The sequence below is a fragment of the Peromyscus maniculatus genome, chromosome 14 (genome assembly GCF_049852395.1).
Source record: "Peromyscus maniculatus bairdii isolate BWxNUB_F1_BW_parent chromosome 14, HU_Pman_BW_mat_3.1, whole genome shotgun sequence".
NCBI classification, from domain to species: Eukaryota; Metazoa; Chordata; class Mammalia; order Rodentia; family Cricetidae; genus Peromyscus; species Peromyscus maniculatus.
This window is the reverse complement of record NC_134865.1, coordinates 70,260,723-70,273,879: the sequence shown is the minus strand read 5'-3', so window position 1 is coordinate 70,273,879 and position 13,157 is coordinate 70,260,723. Positions and strand designations below refer to the sequence as shown.

The 13,157-nt window shown below is 42.5% G+C and overlaps 1 long non-coding RNA gene across 1 annotated transcript; it reads right to left on the bottom strand.

Annotated features, from left to right (window-relative positions):
* Positions 1-411: 411 nt before the first annotated feature.
* Positions 412-12,442, bottom strand: LOC121822446 (uncharacterized). The gene is made up of 3 exons (XR_006063562.2): positions 12,054-12,442; positions 3,289-3,332; positions 412-584 (listed from the first exon to the last, which is right to left on the bottom strand). It is a non-coding gene; the product is annotated as an uncharacterized LOC121822446 (long non-coding RNA).
* Between the last annotated feature and the right edge of the window lie 715 nt (positions 12,443-13,157).

Sequence of the window (13,157 nt, the reverse complement as noted above, 5' to 3'; positions counted from 1 at the left end):
AATCTGGAGCCTGAGCTTTGAAAGCTTTACTTTGAAACTGTCACTTGCTATGATCCCAGGTGTATGCTATGACCAGGGGCCATGTGGCACTGGATGGGTCAGTCAGTTGGGTTGAAAATGAGTTTTTGAAAACTGGTTCTCATAGCCAGGCTGCAGCCAAGAGTCCACACAGCACTGAGTTCTGGACTGTATCTTGAGATGGATGAGTTGGTCATAGCAGAGGATGCTGACCCAGGTGTTAGAGGCACTGCCCAGTTAATGATGAGAAAGTCCAAGAGCAAGGACTGCATTGTTGGGAGTGGGAATGATGCAGAAGGAGGGTGCCCCTCTCTATCTGCTTCTTGAATTCCGGAGTCTAATCCCTAAAGTCTCAGTCTCGCAGAATCACATTGACTCTGACTTTCACAATGCTTTCTCTCGTCATAGACTCACCAGGTTTCATATTAGTAGTTGATCATAAGAAACTTGCTGACATAAAAGAATTGAAAGCAGGATCTCAAAGAGCTGTTTGTTCACTTCTGTTCAGGGCGGTGAAATTAAGGGGCGCTGTTTCAGTCTACAAGCTCAAGAGTTCTGGAAGTTAGCTGTACAATAAAGTAAACGTAATTAATACTACCCAATTGAACACTTAAGATGAGAAATTTTAGGCTATATGTACTTAATATTTTAAAACTTTTTTTTGGGCTTATGGTTTGTAATTTATTTATTTCCTTATAACTTCATACATATATAGAATGCTATTTGATTAAAGCCTCCCCATCGTTCTCCCCTTCTTTTCTCCTCTCTCCCATAAAATTGCTTCTTCCTACTTGGTGTGTGTGTGTGTGTGTGTGTGTGTGCTTATATACCTGTGTATGTGTGTGCGCCTGTGTATGTGTGTGTACCACTTCACTTAATTAGCCTGTATGAGCATGGGTTGAGGGTTCTTTACTTGAAGAATGGGTGGGGGCAACAGTGGCCACACCTCTGAGAAACGGTATTCCTCCTCTCCCTGATCTTTGCGATGTTTAGCTTTGAGATCAAATATAAACTAAGTTGTTTAGGCTTTCCCTGAACATATGACACTCAACTCAACAATTCTCCTGCCTCAGCCTCTCAGTAACTAGGATAACAGGTATGTGCTGCCATGCCTAGTCTATGATAATTTCACAAAATCATCCAAGAACATTTATGAAATGAGTTCTTTCTTCTCTCTGCCACTGGAATGAATTGAAGACTCACAAGTTGTGTGGCCACAGAAACCCATGAAATCTTTTAGAACCTAGTTTTGTGGGAATTGGGAATAGTCATAACACATTGGGGGATCATGTGAGATATGAATTAAAACAGACAGCACAGAGACCATAGTGCTCTACACATCATCTAGAGTGAGGTCTTACATTTGTCAGGTACTCAGACATTAGGGAAGGATGCATAAAGAAATGTGCCCCATGGGAGTGGAGAGATGGCGCAGTAAGCAAGGTCCTTGTGATGCAAACAGGAGGACCTGGGTTCAGATCCCAGCACCAGTGTAAAAAGTTGGGGGGTGTTGATTTGTGCCTGTAATCCTAGTACTGGAGGGTGGAGACAGGAAGATCTGTCCCGCTGAGTCAGTGAGCTCCAGGTTCAGTAAGTGACCAAAACAATGTGAAGAGTGATAAAGGAAGGATACCCTACATCCTGCCCTGGCTTCCATGTGAGCACATCCATAAACTCATATGCGTGTATCACATACATATGCAACATGCATGTATGTGTGCATGTGTACGAACACACACACACACACACACACACACACACACACACACACACATACGCATACACACACAGAGGATGACAGTAATTCTGCTTACTTCACAGGCTTGTTGAAAGGGTTAAACGACTCATTATTTATGGAGTGAGCCCTTACTGGATTTGACATATAAAAATAACCATACAAATATTTGCTTAATAACCCCTCAAACATTTCAACCCCCTAGATATATCTGTTGGCCCCTCCACTTGATCTTCTCCCTCCTAGTTAGCATCCAAATTCCCTGTGAGGAAAATGACTCCAGACCCAAGCCCTGGCCACAGATATGTCCTGGGGGCAGAATCCCGACTGCTATACTAAAACTGGCTTTCAGACTTCATTTTCTAGTTAGTTGCCTAATTTAGAGAGCTTGTCAATTTGCATTACATAGAAATAATGCAATCAGACTTCAAAGCTGCTTACAACTGTGCCCTGCAGCCCATTGCTCTGAACTTCCCAAAGTAGGTTGGAGCAAGCGTAAATTATTCCACAGCATGACACTTCGGTGATCACAGGGGTACTTTGGGGAAAACAATAGGAACAAAATGGCCAAATAAATGTGCCCTTTCCTCCCTATAGATGGAAGCTGGCTGAAATGAAATCTCTTCATAGTAATCATTTGGATTAGTTCTATTATCATTACCACTCTTGTTTGTTTCTTTTCTTCTGCTTCTTATTAGTAATCTAATAGATCCCCAATCAATTAGCTAAAAGAGTTAGAATGTACAAAGGCTATCAATAGCTGGATTTTCCAAACAAAAGCATCAGGAGGCCCACATGATCCCTCCAGGATGCTCTTCTCACACCTAAGCATTATCTTACTTTTAAGGGCATGAAAGGGTTCTGTTATGATATCTCACATAAAAGGAATCTTCTAGAATGTGTGGTCTGGGGTCTTATACTGTTAATTTTTGTCAACACAAACTAGAACCATCCATGAAGAGGAAACCTCACTTGAAGAATTGCCTCCATCAGATTGGCCTGTGGGGCATTTTTCCTGATGAGTGATTGATGTAGAAGGGCCTAGTCCACTGTGGGTGGTGCCACCCTCAGGTGGGTGGTCCTAGGGTGTATAAGAAAGCAGGCTGAGCAAGCCATGAGGAGCAAGCCAGTAAGTAGTATTCCTCCATATCACTCAGTGAAGGGTGGACAGTCCTCTCTTTGGTATTTGTATTTTCCTAAAACTTCACACACACACACACACACACACACACACACACACACACACACACACACACGGGGGTGGGGAGTGGGGGGAGGATTTTAAAACATCCTAGTTTTCAACAATGGAAAGGAAATCAGGTTAGTGGACTGGCTGTCTGAAGGTAGAATTCACCTGACAGAACAAAATGTGGTGTGTGGGGGAAATATATCTGTTACATGGATGATTTAACTGGTTGCTTTTTGGTGCTTGTACCATTTTGACAGTAAGTGTACAAATGTAAGACGCTCAGTGGCAAAAGAATATGATGACTAGGGCATAGAGCTCTCAGGGTGCATGTCTGGGTCACTCTTACCAGCCAGGCCATCCAGAGCAGGTACTTGCCAGGGATCAAAGAGTCTGGAATAGATGGTAGATGAGGGAGATGATAAATATCAGTTGTGTTTCCAATGAAGACTACGAAAGCAGGGGCTGTGGCCTATCTTACTTACTTCCTCTTCTGGGCTCTCCCCTCCCCACCAAAGAAGTAGCAGAACATGCTTCCAGGATGTATTTGAATCTGGGCCTGTGTACACAAAGATGCTATGATGGACACCGATATTCCATCTAGATCCCCCTTTAGGAAGGGCTTGTGACAGCCAGGAGCACTGCTGGTGACTGCCTTCATCTGTCAGCAATGCAGGTTAGCCATGCAGTCTGACCAAATGTATGATCTAGAGAGATTTTTCTGACTGTTACTACAGGGAATGGACTAGATCTAGACATATCCATATGGAAAGCTATCCAAATCTTGATTATGAAAATCAATACATAGAACACACACACACACACACACACACACACACACACACCCCATAAATAATGAAACAAAAACAATATTGCTATAATTACATATATTGTACATAAGCATATACAAATAAACATGGCAGATACATTTGCAAACCTTTATATACATAAATACTCCACTGTTTTCTTTTTGCTGTGTGGCAGATAACTCCAGTATGTTTAGTAAGTTATAATAACAGGCACTTGTTTTCATTTGCATTACACAAAGATTATAGAATTAGTTCGATTCTGTTAGGACCTTCTGGAAGGACTGTGGTGGGCCATAGTTCTTTAGAGAAGCTCAGCATCACTGGAGGAGCGGCCCCTATCTGTGATATACTGTGGTGGCAGTAGCTGCATGGGCTGGGGAATGCGCATGTGGCTAATACACCTCACATATTGGTGGGCCATGAAGCCGAAAAAGGGGAATGTTGGCACCTTTCTGATATTTTCCTTTTCCATTCAGTCCAGCTCTCCAGCCCATGGAATTAGGGCCATTCACATTCCATCTGTGCCCTTCCCTCCTCAGTTAAACCTCTTTGGGAATTCGAAGATATTCCTGGCAGGTGCGTTTCTCACGGATTCTCTAGGCATTTTTAATCCAATCCAATCAACAAAATTAACCAGCTCACCTTCATTCATTCCCAATACCTTCAAAAACATGCAAGGATCCACACTGAGAGAAACCACACATACAAGCAATGTGGGAAAGCTTTCACTTCTTAGAACTGCTTTCATAGACATGACAGGACTCTGAAAAAAAAAATCTTATGGCACGGCCCTATCTGATGAGAACGGCAAAAGTCATAAAGCCAGGCCAGCTGCTTGACAAAGATCCAGCAAAGGTGAGCCTCATGATGTCTGTTGTGCCACTTTTGGTTTTGATCTCCACACGTTGCCTGCTTGGGGGACTTTAAATATTTGTACAATTTGAGGATATTGATTGGATTGATGGAAACTTCGTATGAATCATTTGTACCATCTCCCAGGAGTCCTGCTTCTAAGCTTCCCCAGGAAAGTCCTAATCATACTACCGCTCCTGCTTTTAGGGAGACATCCTTATCTACTTGAAGGTCTTCCTTATGCCCTGGACATTGTGGCACACATAAAGAAGCCCTAGGTCTCTTGTGAGGCTCTGAGATCTTCTTAAAACATCTACCCTGTACTTACTCAGGAACAAGATAATCAAAACAAAGTAAACTTAAAAAGGTCAATAATCAAAAATCCAAGCAGCATGCTCCTGGGAGGCAGAGACAGGAGGATCCTGGAGCTTATGGGCCAACTAGTCCTGACAGATTGGTGAGACCCAGGTTCAATGCAGTCATTTTGTGCTTTGTTTGGTGGGTGGCTGGCCCATGTATTACAGAAAGTCCCTTTATTTGAGGACTTCATTTCTGCAAAGACAAGGACTATTCAGTAGTGAAAGTTAGTCAGGACGAGGGTGTCTGTAGAAGGTGCCCACAATGACTGGGCAGCACACATTTATTACAGACTTCTTCTCAACTTTGCTTTGGGAAATAGCTTGCCATCACTAAATTCATTTATTAATCCAGCTAATACAAATCTGAGCGATGCTTTCATGCAAGCCTGATAGACAGCAGAGCAAGTGCTCTGGTTGTGGTCTCAGCCCTTGTGACCTTTCTTTGATTGGAGTTCATATTTGAAGTCACTGCTTATTTCTCTCTGACCTTTTCATCCAACCTTCAGTCATCTTGGAGAGAGTTCTTCCTTCACCTGTGGGATCTTCTAAGGGGAAGATCTTAATAGAGTATCTTAATAGAAACTTCTATTCTCGTGTTATAGTTCAGATCAGTATAACTTTACCTGGGAGTCTGCAGTTGTGTCCTAACTATACATCTTCAATATCATCCTTATTCTTACTCCTCACCAATCCATATTTTTTTTTCAGTAAAACCAAGAGAAAGCAAAGTGTCAAAGGGAAGAAGCCAAAAATGTAATCCAAAATTTGTTAGGAAAAAAAAATAACTCCAATCCTTTCAGATGATGAAATCATATGCTTAAGAAAATACATATACATAAGTAAGAAAGAGACCACACTTTCTAGTTAAAAGGAATGTTGCCATTATGTCTGGGCCATGTCTTAATTCCTTCTCTCTCAGCTATGCTTGAGGAGGCTGGAAGCTAATAGCCAAGTTTCTACCTGCCTCTACAATTCTATCCCAGCCCATTTCTGCTATCAGTTACAAAACCTGCCACTCATGTTGCCAGCAGGAAAAAGTTGAGATATTATTCCATTTAGAGTAGTGTCAAAAGAAATGGTGATGCTGAAGTCGCCTGGGTCCAGCTTATTGGACAGTGCAGAGTGAGAACTTAACAGAAGAAAGCCTGGCTCCCAGTCTCATTTCCCCTTTCCATCTTGTGGCTTTAAGCAAATAACACAATCATTCAATGCTTCAGTGACTTCATCTATAAAGTGGGAAGAGTGATACCAGGGTGTATATTTTTTTTTAATGAGGATCAAATGCAATAAGGGAGATGAAGGTGACAACATGACAGAAAACTTCTTAGACTTTTAAAACACAGTATATTTTGATCATAAGAGCTTCACAGACTTTGATGAGTATATACACATACGGAAGAGAACTATATTCTGGTTCCCTAGGGCAAGGGTGGATCCTGAGATTCTATACTTTTAACAAGCTTCCAGATGGTACCAGCACTGCTGATCCACACACCATAGCCTCCTTAGGAGGCTTATTACTGTGATATCCATCGTGGTAGCCATTGGTTACCTAGGCTATCTCAATTAAGACGGTAAAGTGAGATAAAATTTAAAATTCACTTTGTTAACTTCAGGAGACCTACTTTTCCAGTGTTCATAGCTGCTTGTGGTTAGTGGCTGTCATATTGGATTGTGCCAATTCATATAATTTCCACGCTGCACTAAGCACTATGTACATGTTCAAAAAGCCACTCCCAAACAAACAGTATCTATTGAGCATTTCCCCTGCACATTTCTAGACACCAGTGATGTAGAATTAGCAGAACCAAGCTATTTATCTCCTGGAGTTTACAATCCTGTTATTGATTTGAATAAATAAGAGAGGATTGTAAGATGGATTTGGACTTCAATGCTCTCTGGTAAGTAGAATCTGGTTTTAGTCTGTGACACTGTGACATCCTCTGAGAAGAATTGTATTTCCTCGTATTTGTTCCTATAGTTTAGGATTTCAGTGTTCCCCAGGGACATGTGTTAGAAGCTTGGTAACTGGGGTGGTGCTATTGGATGTAGCAGAACTGTTAGGAGGTCTTCAGGACTCTTGGGATCTCACCTGGAAGGGGAATTTGGAACCTCTCTGTCTCTTCCTCACCCCTCTCCACTCTCTAGCTTGTGATATCAGCTGGTTTTATTTGTTTTGTTTTGTTTGTTTGTTTGTTTGTTTTTTCTGCCCTCCTGTGTTTTCTAGCCAAAGCAATTGGGTCAGTTGAATGTGGATTGAAACCTTCAAAACAGTGAGCAAAAACAACCCTTCCCTCTTTATAAGTTGATCATCTTGGGGCCTGATACTACATCACCTACAGCACAGTGACTCATGTAAGTGAAAAAAACAGCCTGAAGATTTGACTAAGAATTTCTTAAAGAGCCAGCCATGGTGGTACATGTCCATACCTCAGTAGCTCAGGACGCAGAGGCAGTAGATCTGTAGTCTAGGGTCAGCCTGGGCAGCACAGTGAGACCTTGTATCAAATAATGCTTTTCAAAGAAAATGTAGATTTATTAGGTGAAAGTGAGAAAGAACTCCTAATAGTGGGAGGGGCTCCCAGGGACACATCCCCTCAGTAGTGTTTGTTTGTTTGTTTGTTTGTTTGTTTTAAGCAGGCTGAGGACGTGCCTAGCATGCATCAAGCCAATAGGCCCAATCAATCACCGATGTTGCAAAAACAAGTGAACAAAAATCCCAGAGAGTTCTTAAAGAGTGTGAAAGGGAGGTTTCTATTGCAAAGTGCAGAGTAATTTGGGATATTAATTTTCAGTCACACTGTCATAAAATGACAACTAGAACTTTGACCTGCTTCCTGCCACACACGCTGAAATATACTCTATGATACTTTTTTGTTTTTTTGTTTTTTTTGTGTTTTTGTTTTTTTGTTTTTTTGTTTTTTCAAGACAGGGTTTCTCTGTGTAGCTTTTGCGCCTTTTCCTGGAACTCACTTGGTAGCCCAGGCTGGCCTCGAACTCACAGAGATCCGCCTGCCTCTGCCTCCCGAGTGCTGGGATTAAAGGCGTGCGCCACCACCGCCCGGCAATACTTCTTTTTAAATGTCTGGCCTCCTAAAGCAGAGACGGTCTCCCTTTTCCAATTCCTAAAGCTTGCATCTCTATATTTTTTTTTTTTACATCTGAGTCCTATAACAGCATTAATTCAATGAAATTCACATGTGTTCACGTGGCTGAAGATGAAACATTGGTGGGAAACTGGTTCCAGCCCTCTCCGGTTCATTGGAACAAACTGCATATATTCTTTTTAATGCTTCATTCAGTGACCTCACATTGGAATGTTTGGAATTTATCACAATGGGAGGATTGACATCACAGGAACTATACCATGCTACAAATCAGACCCCCACCCCCCTCAAGCCCCCCATCCCCTCTTCACTTCCCCCACCAGTAGAGAGACAGCTGTTATTTATCAGAACATATTGGGTGGTAAAGAGATAGGAGGATAGAGATATTCCCCAGTGTCCAGGGGAATACAGGACTTTGTGTGGAGGACTCAATTTTATTTTGCAACCCCAACTTCCTCTTCATTGTTTACTGTGGAGTCTAACCTACAAAACTTGCCTCACTCCTCTTAGGGAATCCTCACTGACAAGATAGAGGAGAAGCAGCCACTCAGTCCATTCAAAGGCCATCCCATGGCTTACCGCATGTGTCTTGATACCAGGAGAGACATCAGGGAGAAAATGATTGTGTACCATGCTCACACCCTATATATATCCTCTTGTATGTGTTGTTGGTTGTTTCTGCTCTTTTGGGGGGCCTGCCACCCACCTCCCAAATAAATCACACTTGGAGGTTTATTCTTAATTATAAATGCCTGGCCTTAGCTTGGCTTGTTTCTAACCAGCTTTTCTTAACTTTAAATTATCCAATCTACCTTTTGCCTCTGGGCTTTTACTTTCTCTTACTTCTATAATTCTTACATTCACTCTTACTCCGTGTCTGGCTGGGTAGCTGGGTGGCTGGCCCCTAGCATCCTCCTCCTCCTCTTGCTCCTTGATCTCTCTTCTTCCTCTGAGATTTTTGCCTTCTATTTATTCTCTTTGCCTGCCAGCCCCACCTATTCTTTCTCTTGCCTCGCTATTGGCTGTTCAGAGCTCTATTAGACCACCAGGTGTTTTAGACAGGCAAATTAGCACAGCTTCACAGAGTTAAACAAATGAAACTTAAAAGAATGCAACACATCTTTGCATTATTAAACAAATGTTCCACAGTGTAAACAAATGTAACGGGTCTTAAAATAATATTCTACAACATCTGTGAGTAGAACACAACACACGTCTCCTTACTTGTAGTTGCTTCCTGCCTCTGGGACCAAAACAGCTGAGTCCATTTTCCTCTGTAACTATCAAAGATACGCAGAAGTGACGTGGGAATACAATACCTCACAACTACCCTTAGTTATACCATAGCTTCTTTGTGAAGTAGAAACACTATAATCAGTTGGTAGTCCTTTCTACTAATCACACGGAGTCCTACACTGTGAAATCACTTGGAGACTTGAAAGAAACCCTGAGATAGGTGGTCTGGGGCCACCTTCCTTCCTACTCCTGTTCCTCCTTTGCTGGGACAGGAACCGTGGTTGACGCTAACTTTGACAGCTAGCCCGGGAAGAGATGATCTCTCTGCCTTATTGTTTTGTGTTTGGTCTTTCTATTTCTTCTACAGCCTGATTAGGCATTCAGCGAACCCTCTCCTGGAAGAAGAGGAAGGTTCCTCTGAGATTCGGCCGTAGTGTCAGTTGACCTCCGGACATCCCATGCAGACCAATACTGGACGCTGATCCTCCTGTACCTGCATCCTAAGGTTCCTGAGAAGTGGGAGCTGCCCCAGGCTGAGACGATGGGGAAAGAAGGCAAAGGGGCAGACAGCTCCAAGAGGGCAGCGCCCATGGATGGAAGCTCCCCATCCCCTTGGCGTTCACTCACTCTGCTGGGCTTTCCCTCCATTTGGCTCCACCGTGGGCTCTTCTTTCCTAATTATAGTTTGTAAAGGCCAATTTTGCAGTGAGTTGGCACAGAAATGGAGCCTGCCTGCACCTTTTTTTTGCACTGCAGTTTGGTTTTTAATAGCTTGATTAGGTTGAGACATCCAACTCAGGAAAACTGCTTTGTTTCAAGGAGGCATTTGGGGTTACAGGAGAAAACCACCTTTATAATGTAGCATGCATGCTCAAAGGAGATGCAGCTACAGTGTATCAGTTTAAAAACTTAAATCAGATATACTGGGTTTAATAATGTGCAGCAGGTGTCCCAAGTTCCCTCTTTCTTATGGTGAACACCCAAAAGAATGCCTCTTGATTCCTACCATATCCTTCCAGGGAGCAGGAAGGAAGTCATTGTACTCTGTTTTCTAGCTGGAAACTGTATATAGAGCCGTCTACATGTCTATCTAAAGCCAAAGCCAACATTGGGATGCTTCCCCTCTTCCCAACTGCATTGATCCTGTGTCCAAAGCATCTTCAAATTTCTCTCTTCTGGATGTCCTTGGAACAACTCAGTTCCTTCTATTTTCCTATTGTAGTTCTCAAGATGACCAGACAAGGTGCTAGGGACATGTTGTGTGAGAGACCTTCCCTGGGGTGATGAAACATGGCCTTACCAATCACCCCAGGAAGGGAGCCCATAAAGCCCATTCTATTCTTACTTATCTATATGTATGCTATTGCTTATGTTCTATGATGGCTCCTAATTAATGCAAATCATTAGTATATAAACTTAAAGGGGACATAATTCAGCTAAGAACACACTCTGCCTCCACACTCCACTCCAACCACACTGGCCTCCAATGTGGTCCCTCAAGCATCCCAAACTTTGCTTTCTTGGGTCTTGAGTTGCCGTCTTCTTTATCTTGACCTCCTTCCCCTAATATTTTCACAGCTCACTCTACCTTGATCTTCATGCTATGTGGGATAATTCTGAGACGCTGTGCTTTCATGTTCTTGCCATGAAAAGGAAGTAATAATGGCAAGATTCTCTTATATAATTAGTACAAAGATTAAATTACATCACATACACAAAACACAGAGTCTGGTACCAAGAGATGCTCAAGTCAGGGTTGTGATTATGGTTGCCATAGCTGCCTAATTTAACCAAAGGGATGTTGTACTTAGCACCATCCCTGAGATTTGGCTGCTGGAGAGTCAGTGAGATGACCAGATGTGGACAAGATGACAGAAGCTAATGAGTCGAAAACAGCTCAAAATGAGGCTGTCCTTTACCATACTAAAATATCTCCATCACACACACACACACACACACACACACACACACACACACACACACACGTGGAGAGGGGGGATGCTGTATCTCCTCTATTCTGAGGTTACCATTTATTACTCCCATAATGTGTGATTATGTGTTTGTTTATGATCTACCTTTATTATCAATTGTATGACAACAACCAGCACCAAGCACCTCTTTTATTTACTATTTTACCTTTAAAGGCTAAAATGGGACTGTAGATTCTAGCTCTCAAAGAAAGGAATAGATTAATAGATGTACTGTTCTGGGACCAGACTTCCATGATCCTGTCTCTGTGGAAGAGCAAGCATTGTACTTGAAAAACAGAGAAAGGTCAAAGGTCACAAACAGCAATCAGTTTGGGGCAAAAGTGTATATCAGTTTCTTTGGAAGTAATTGATTGAGAGATAAAAAGATCCACCCTGAAGGGAAGCTTATTAGTAATCAGGAAGTAAACAACTGAACAGTCTTGAGAAGTTCCTGAAACTCACCAGATCTACTAGGTGAGTTTCCCATGTGTAAATGAAAATGACAGGGACGGCTGAGGGACCCTCTTAGACCGGCTATGCTCCCTGGAAGGGACAGTGGCCAGCTGAGCTGAAAAAGCCATAGAAAGCAGCCAAATTACCTAGAAAAGATGCTCCAACCTGTTGAGTTCCCTGCTGATTATGCAGTACAATGCAGGTTTCTAGCTTTAGTGACCCATCATCCAGACCTGGGTGGACTTCAGTGATGCAGCTGTCTCTGAGTCATTTCCACTCCTGTAAGTAACCTCTCCCCTATACTCCTGTAAGCAATGCATTGACTCACCACATTAGAATTTGGTGGTATCCTTACTTCGATCTGTTGTCTGTTCCCCATGTGGAATGAAGAGGTTTGTTCATATCTTCCGAGGCATAGTATCACACAACAAATAGAGATAGACTTCCCCAGAACACAGCAGTGGAGTGTCATATGGGGGCCAGGCCAACTTAGTAACATCCACAGGGTATGGCCACAGACAGTCTCCCTGACAACATGTTGTCTTGGTGGTTACTTGGCATTATGATAACACACAGAAATGGCAGGTGGCAGCAGGGGGGGTTTACACAACCAGAACCACAGCTCAGATGGCCTCAGTAACCACTGCTACCATCTTCCACCGCCACACAAAAGTGGAAACTCATGGCTCCTTTTCTGGGTGGTGGGAGCATCCTGGATGACAGGTACAGCTTTGTTATGGCGGTGTCTTGAGCGTTTAGTGAGTGCTGGGCTCATTAGCAGCAGGACAGATTGGAAAGTCACCAACAAGAAGGCTTGAGCAATCTCAGCTTACAAGCTTTTGTTTTCTTTGCTTATGAGGCTGAAACTTTTCCCTTTCCACTTAAAGGACGCTCTTTATGGCCTTTCTTTCTTTCTTTCTTTCTTTCTTTCTTTCTTTCTTTCTTTCTTTCTTTCTTACTTTCTTACTTTCTTACTTTCTTACTTTCTATATATATATCCCTGAATGGTCAGCACGACCCTTCTCACACATTAGTGACATTATTAAATAAAATAAGAGTTATTTGAACATAAATATGGTGTAGGAGGCCTAGACCATGTGGATATCAAACAAAAAAGTGGTTGTTGCCCTATTCTGTACAAAGCAACATGGGGCAATATTTCATCACACTATTTAACATGTGGTTTAAACCATCCACAATTTTTATTTGTGGAAATTTCCATCTAGGATTTTTAGACATCCCCACCAAGTCCACTGGCAGAAGATAACCACCAGATGGGACCTCAGAGAAAACCCCAACAGCTGACTCATGATACCGAAGAACAGTGTTGTTGGTTTTTAACCAACCATCATGAATATCGCTGGGATTCATAGGAACAATGGCAGAGTCTTGGAAATCTGGCAACTCAGTAACTATGGAGGGGCAAATCTGG